The following is a 6,000-nucleotide window of genomic DNA, read 5'->3' on the forward strand; positions in this document are numbered from 1 at the left end:
GCCCTTTTGGCAAGTAAACATAAAGAAGGAAAGCCGGTGTATGCACACGTCCTAGGGATGAAGTCACACATTGATAGGTTAAGAATGTTGGGATCCGTTGTCTGTGAGGAAATGGCTGTTGATTGGGTTCTTCAGTCACTTCCTAACTCATATAGTGAGTTCGTAAGAGAGTACTATATGATGAACCGCGATGTGACCCTTATAGATCTCACCTATATGCTTATTGCTGCTGAATCAGCAATGATTTGGCGCAATAGAAAAGCAAAGTTGATCGGTGAATTTGCCTTCAAGAACTCTATGGATATAGACAATGGCAACGAAAGACATGCTATGATCGAAAAGTTTGATCATAAGAGAAAGGCAATGTCTGAAGTAGTTCCATGTCATGTTCCAAAAGAGTCAATTTGCTTTTATTGCCAAGAGAAAGGGCATTGGAGACGAAGCTGCCCCATTTACCTAAGAGATCTAAGAGATGGGAGAGTCGAAACGTATGGCTCTAATTTAGGTAAAATCCATTGAATAACTCTTTTAAGCTTCATTCTAGATTCTAAATACATAATGCGATAAGATTGCGATTGATGTTTTGTAGGATCGAAGAAATGAAAGGAAGCTTAAGTGAAGAAGCGAGCAGAATCTAACCGTGAAGGAATGGATTTCGATCGCATTTCTCGAAGATTAGATTCTTGAGCTACTACTTAGAGTTATAATTAGATTGCTAAGAAAGATGTATTAGCATAGTTTTTCAATGAATTGCATTGTAAGGACAAATTTTTCCGCAATAAAATAAATTTTGATTTTATATTATTTATTTATCCTTGCAATGGCGTATATGAAAAATTGATGTTTGAATGTTTCTATTATTAGCAATAATGGATTTGGTTCTTATTATGTTATTTATGGAAAGTCGAGAGTTTACCAAATAGGGAGAGTTTCTCATCGCCCAAGTTTCAATTGGACAGAAAATTGGAATCATGCAACTTGGTTGCACGATGAATGAGAAATTTCATATTTGGAAATTAGACTAATTCATTGACAAAGTGTCAAGTGAAGGACTAGGAGATCGAGTACACAAAGTTGCGTATCGATCAAGTCCACCATAAGAGTAACAAAGTTATTTGTCATGATTTACTAAAGGTTTAGTAAATATGATTATACTTATAAGATTAAGTGTAATTCTGAATTGATTGAAAAGGTTTAAATCAATAGCAGAACAAATAAGAAGAATCAAGTAGGCAGAAAGATAAAAGTTTCTCCATTCTAAGAAGAAGGGAGAGTAGCTTTTATGCTTTATGATAGGTCTTAGTGATTAAGAACCATATCTTAATTGATCCTCTAAGTAAGTCTTAGTACAATTGTATGTCTAAGAAGAGGAATCAAGGATTGAAGAAATGGTTAAATCAAGAAGTCAATCATACTTCGTTCCAAAAACAAGTCTTAGAGTTAAGATTGTGAAATTGAGTGATAATTATTAAGAAGGTCTATAACATTCATCAATTGTGGAAAGTTGTGATGTCTTGGATAAGACAAAGACCAACTAGGACCAAAGTTATGAAGTGTTTTGTCTTGATAAAAGCTACACTAACTCTTGAATATTTATTTGTCAAGAAATGTTTTGACAAGAGAATCTTATATGTCAAGGAGTCAGTGGGAGTCTTAATGGTCTTGAAAGGTTTCAAGAACAAATCAAATAAACATTATCGATCATCACTAGCACACGAGTTGAGGTTTACAACCTATCGTGTTGACATCATTTTGTTTCTGTGCCAATCCAATCGAGTTAATTATACATGTGAGTTCTATGAGTTCTCATTTTGAACGCATAAAAGGCAAAGCACCTTAATCAATGAAAGGTACATTGATAGGAAAGGGTGAGCTGCTTAACTACTTCGAAGACATGGTGGGCAGTTGTGCTACTATAAGGCAAGAAATCAAGATTAAGAAAGTTCGGTCCATATGAGTTTGAATTTGTCGTAAACTTTAGTTTTAACAAATTCACATGGATAGGAACACATACACCGTTTAAATCTAAGTGTCATAAGATTTCCTCCTTCATGAAAATGATTGTGAGGAAATGCTTTCACTAAGAAAGATTTTAAGAAGATAGTGATTGTAAAATTGCATTCTCGAATTCGATTATGGTTACGGTATCCCTTTCCATAATTTGAATTGTGAGGTTTGGCAATTAGTCTTAAGTGTTTATTAGTGATTTGATAATCTTTTATCAAGGTTTCTTGAACTTATACACCTTTGTCTTCGATAGTTCATATGTGTGTCTAAACACTTAACACTAATTGCCAAACCTCACAATTCAAATTATGGAAAGGGATACCGTAACCATAATCGAATTCGAGAATGCAATTTTACAATCACTGAAAGTTAAGATGTTTATGAATACATGTCAAAGCTAGTGGGAGCATAAGTGTTATGTTTTATAATAATCATCATGATAGTGGGAGCATAAATGTTATGATTGTATGATTATTAAGGAAAGTATTGCAAGTTGGCAATATTAATTATAGAAAACAAGAGTCATTCTTTGCAAAGTTGTAAGGATGGAATAGTTGTTTTGCTATAATTAAAGGAGAGAATATTATGCTTCATTTCAAATCTAAAGGATTAGATTGAGAAATGTTAATAAATTTAGTCAAGGGTACATAGTGTGTTCTTAAAATTTCGATTATGATTACGGCATTCCTCTTCACAATTCGAATTTTGAGAACATAGAAAATAAAACATTATGCGTCGTGTCCCATACGCTTCGGGTATAGGATCGATTGCAAATGCTTTAATGTTTGACCATTCTAAATTTTTCCAAATGTCGAGCGCATTTAGAGGGAAAAGGGACTAGAATTGGTTTTGACTAAAATAATTAAACAACTATCAAAGGACAATCCAAAGTTCGATGAGGATTGGTCGCTTGTGAGTAGTTGGAAGCATGGTATTGGATGGACCATATCGACATTATTATGAATAGAGAAGATTCTATTAAGAATGAGTTGTCATATGGAAAATATGGAAATGTGTCCATATTGGAAGAACCATATCGACATCATTACGAATAGATGAGATTCTATTAAGAATGAGTTGTCATATGGAAAATATGGAAATGTATCTGTATTGGGAATTGAATATTAAAAATCTATGACTAGATTAGAAACTTTTATGCAAAAGGATGTTCAAAGGAATGAACTTTGAGTGAGAGACATCATATCTAAGGAATTGTCTTGTAACAATCTCCGATAGAAGACTTTGTAATATCATTGGCAATAGTCTTTGTGACTTTGGTGCAGTGACATTACCAAAGGATAAGTTGCATAAAATGTTAGAATCTAGGTAAACATTGTGTGCATGCTAGGAACATGGGACAAGTGTTGTAATTCAAGTAAGAAGTTGATTAACCGAAACGACAAATAATGAGTAATCAATATGGTGATAAATAAAAGGCGTTTTATTTATACTCAAAGGTTTGAGGCCATATGGGATTAGTATTATTCTTGTATTTCACATTTGCATGTTTTGACTTCCAGAATAATTGAGTTTATTAAGAATAATCGAATTATTCAAACGGGCCACAGTCGTTCATATGTTGGAAGTAGATATGAATGAAGACTGTCGTGAATTGGTGTGTGGATTGTCTAAAGAGCATTAGACATAAGCAAATGTTTGCTGCAACGTTCATGAGTGCTTATGAATGTGATTTGAGCATTGGATCAAACCCACGCTCACTTGGATCACTCCATGAATTGTATCACGAGTGATTGGTGAGACGATAACATCTTATATTCTTGAAACTGAGATGTGTGAGTTGTATCTTGCAAATCGGTTGCACATTGATAATATGTAAACGCACTAGTAACTTGGTGTTATAAAACATATTGTTGTGTGTGATTCGGTGAGTGAGTGTAAGCAAGCATTGTATCAAAGTTTATCCGTTCCTTTTATCCAAAGTAGGATAAAAGCGATATCTTTGGGCCCCTCGATGGTTTAGTGATGACAAACGTAAATGCTCGGCCGGGCTAGGGCTAATTTGATTTGTTCAATTAGTCAGTCATCATAAATCGGGAATCGAGATATAGTACAAAGAGAATGATTTGAAATCATATCTCATATGATATCTAGAATGGAGGAATATATGATCCCTTATCTAAGGACACGCGTATCTGATAGGATCAGAGTTGACAGCGGCTTTGGAAAGCTACGATTGCAGATCAGGATCTGAAGTCATACGCAGAATAGTTGTTAGACTTATCCAAGTGGGAGATTGTTGGATTAGTGTCTAAGTCCATAACTATTTTGGTATGTACTTGACCCGATGGTGCATGGTCCTTTTGGGTTGCCTTCACCTAAGCAACTTGATTGGAGAAATAAATAAAGAGAGAGGTTATTATGATTTATTAATATGTTATAAGAATAATATATTAAAGGAGAAATCATATTTGTTTAATTAATATTGGTCAATAATTAATTAAGAATTAATTTTGTGATCAAGTGTAATTAATTAAACTAGAGGGGCTGAATTGTAATTATGTGATAGTTACAAAATAAGGTAAGGATTATCTTAAATATAGGGTGAACAAATTTAAGGAGATAATGCCTTAGAATTCGACTAGGATAAGGATTTCTAAGACTTATCTTATGGTTGCTTGGTGGGCAAGCAACTAGATAAGGATAAGGACTAAAACCCTAATCTTTACACCTATATAAACCCCCTAAGGCTCATGAATTCGTCTAAGCCTTCCTAAGAAGTCCTAAGGACGAATTCTTACCTCTCTCCTCTCTCTTTATACCTTCTCCACTTGCTCAGGGTGTTTGTAAGCCATTAGAGGAGTGACACTTGTGACTCTAAGCCTTCCAAAGCCAATTCAAGGAGGAATTGGGATTGTTATTACTACATAACAATCAAGGTAATATCATAAACCTAATTATATGTTAATATTGATTTCCATATGCTAGAATTAGGGTTTATAGTCTTGGATAACTTGCATGTACAATAGAGAAACCTAGATCCAAGCATTAGGGTTTGTATGAGCACATAGGATGTCTTATGACCAAAACCCATCAAGATTCTCCAGTCAAATGATGTCGACATGTCACAACTAGCATTCTAGCTAGGAAATTCTGTACTCTTGTAAACATTATCTACGGTAAACTCGTAACCCTAATTCATGTTATGCTTGAAGCTCAACCTATGGAAACACAATCAAACCTAGATTCATCAAGTAAAGTTGAAAACCCTAGAAATCCCGGTTTAAGTCCTATATGGACTAGGGTTTCCTTATTAGGCCTAATGGGCCAATAAGCTCCCATTTTGACTATTTTGGACTTAGAACTCTTAAAATGGAATCTAATTGGACCCACTCTCATGAGACTTAACCTTTTTGGGCCTTATAAGCCTAAAATGGACTAGTTTATCTTTAATGGGCCTTATTGGGCCATAACTAATCCAATTAGCTTTAATGGACTCAAGTCCATTCTCTTATACAAAAATTGGGCCGCGAGCTACCCTAAGGGCCCAATGGGCCGTAAGTTTTCCTTATGGGCCTCATGAACTCGAGTCAAGGCAAGAATGGGCCAAAGTGATTCCTTCCTCCTTCCTTAGCCCATTTCGGCCCAAGTAAAACAATATATATATATATATATATATATATATATATATATATATATATATATATATATATATATATATATATAAAAGAATAGATAAATGAGGGTTGACAATAGTAGTGCCACCTCACAAATATACATAGGGTATCCATGCACCATTCTCATGTTTCCATGCATGTCAACTCATCTCACTCTCTCCCCTCTCCCTCTTCTTGTTTCAGCCGAAGACACACAACACACACACACACACACTACACAAAAATTCTCTCCATTTATCTCTAAGGTCATCTCCTTCCTTCCTTCAAGGAATTCTTGAAAATTTGGCTTAGATTCAAGAGTCTTAATCAAGTGTTGTCAATCTTTGGTAAGTCTTTACACATCCAAGCTTTATAACTT

The sequence above is a fragment of the Lactuca serriola genome, chromosome 9, assembly GCF_051521515.1.
Source record: "Lactuca serriola cultivar US96UC23 chromosome 9, Lser_US96UC23_V15, whole genome shotgun sequence".
Classification (NCBI taxonomy): domain Eukaryota; kingdom Viridiplantae; phylum Streptophyta; class Magnoliopsida; order Asterales; family Asteraceae; genus Lactuca; species Lactuca serriola.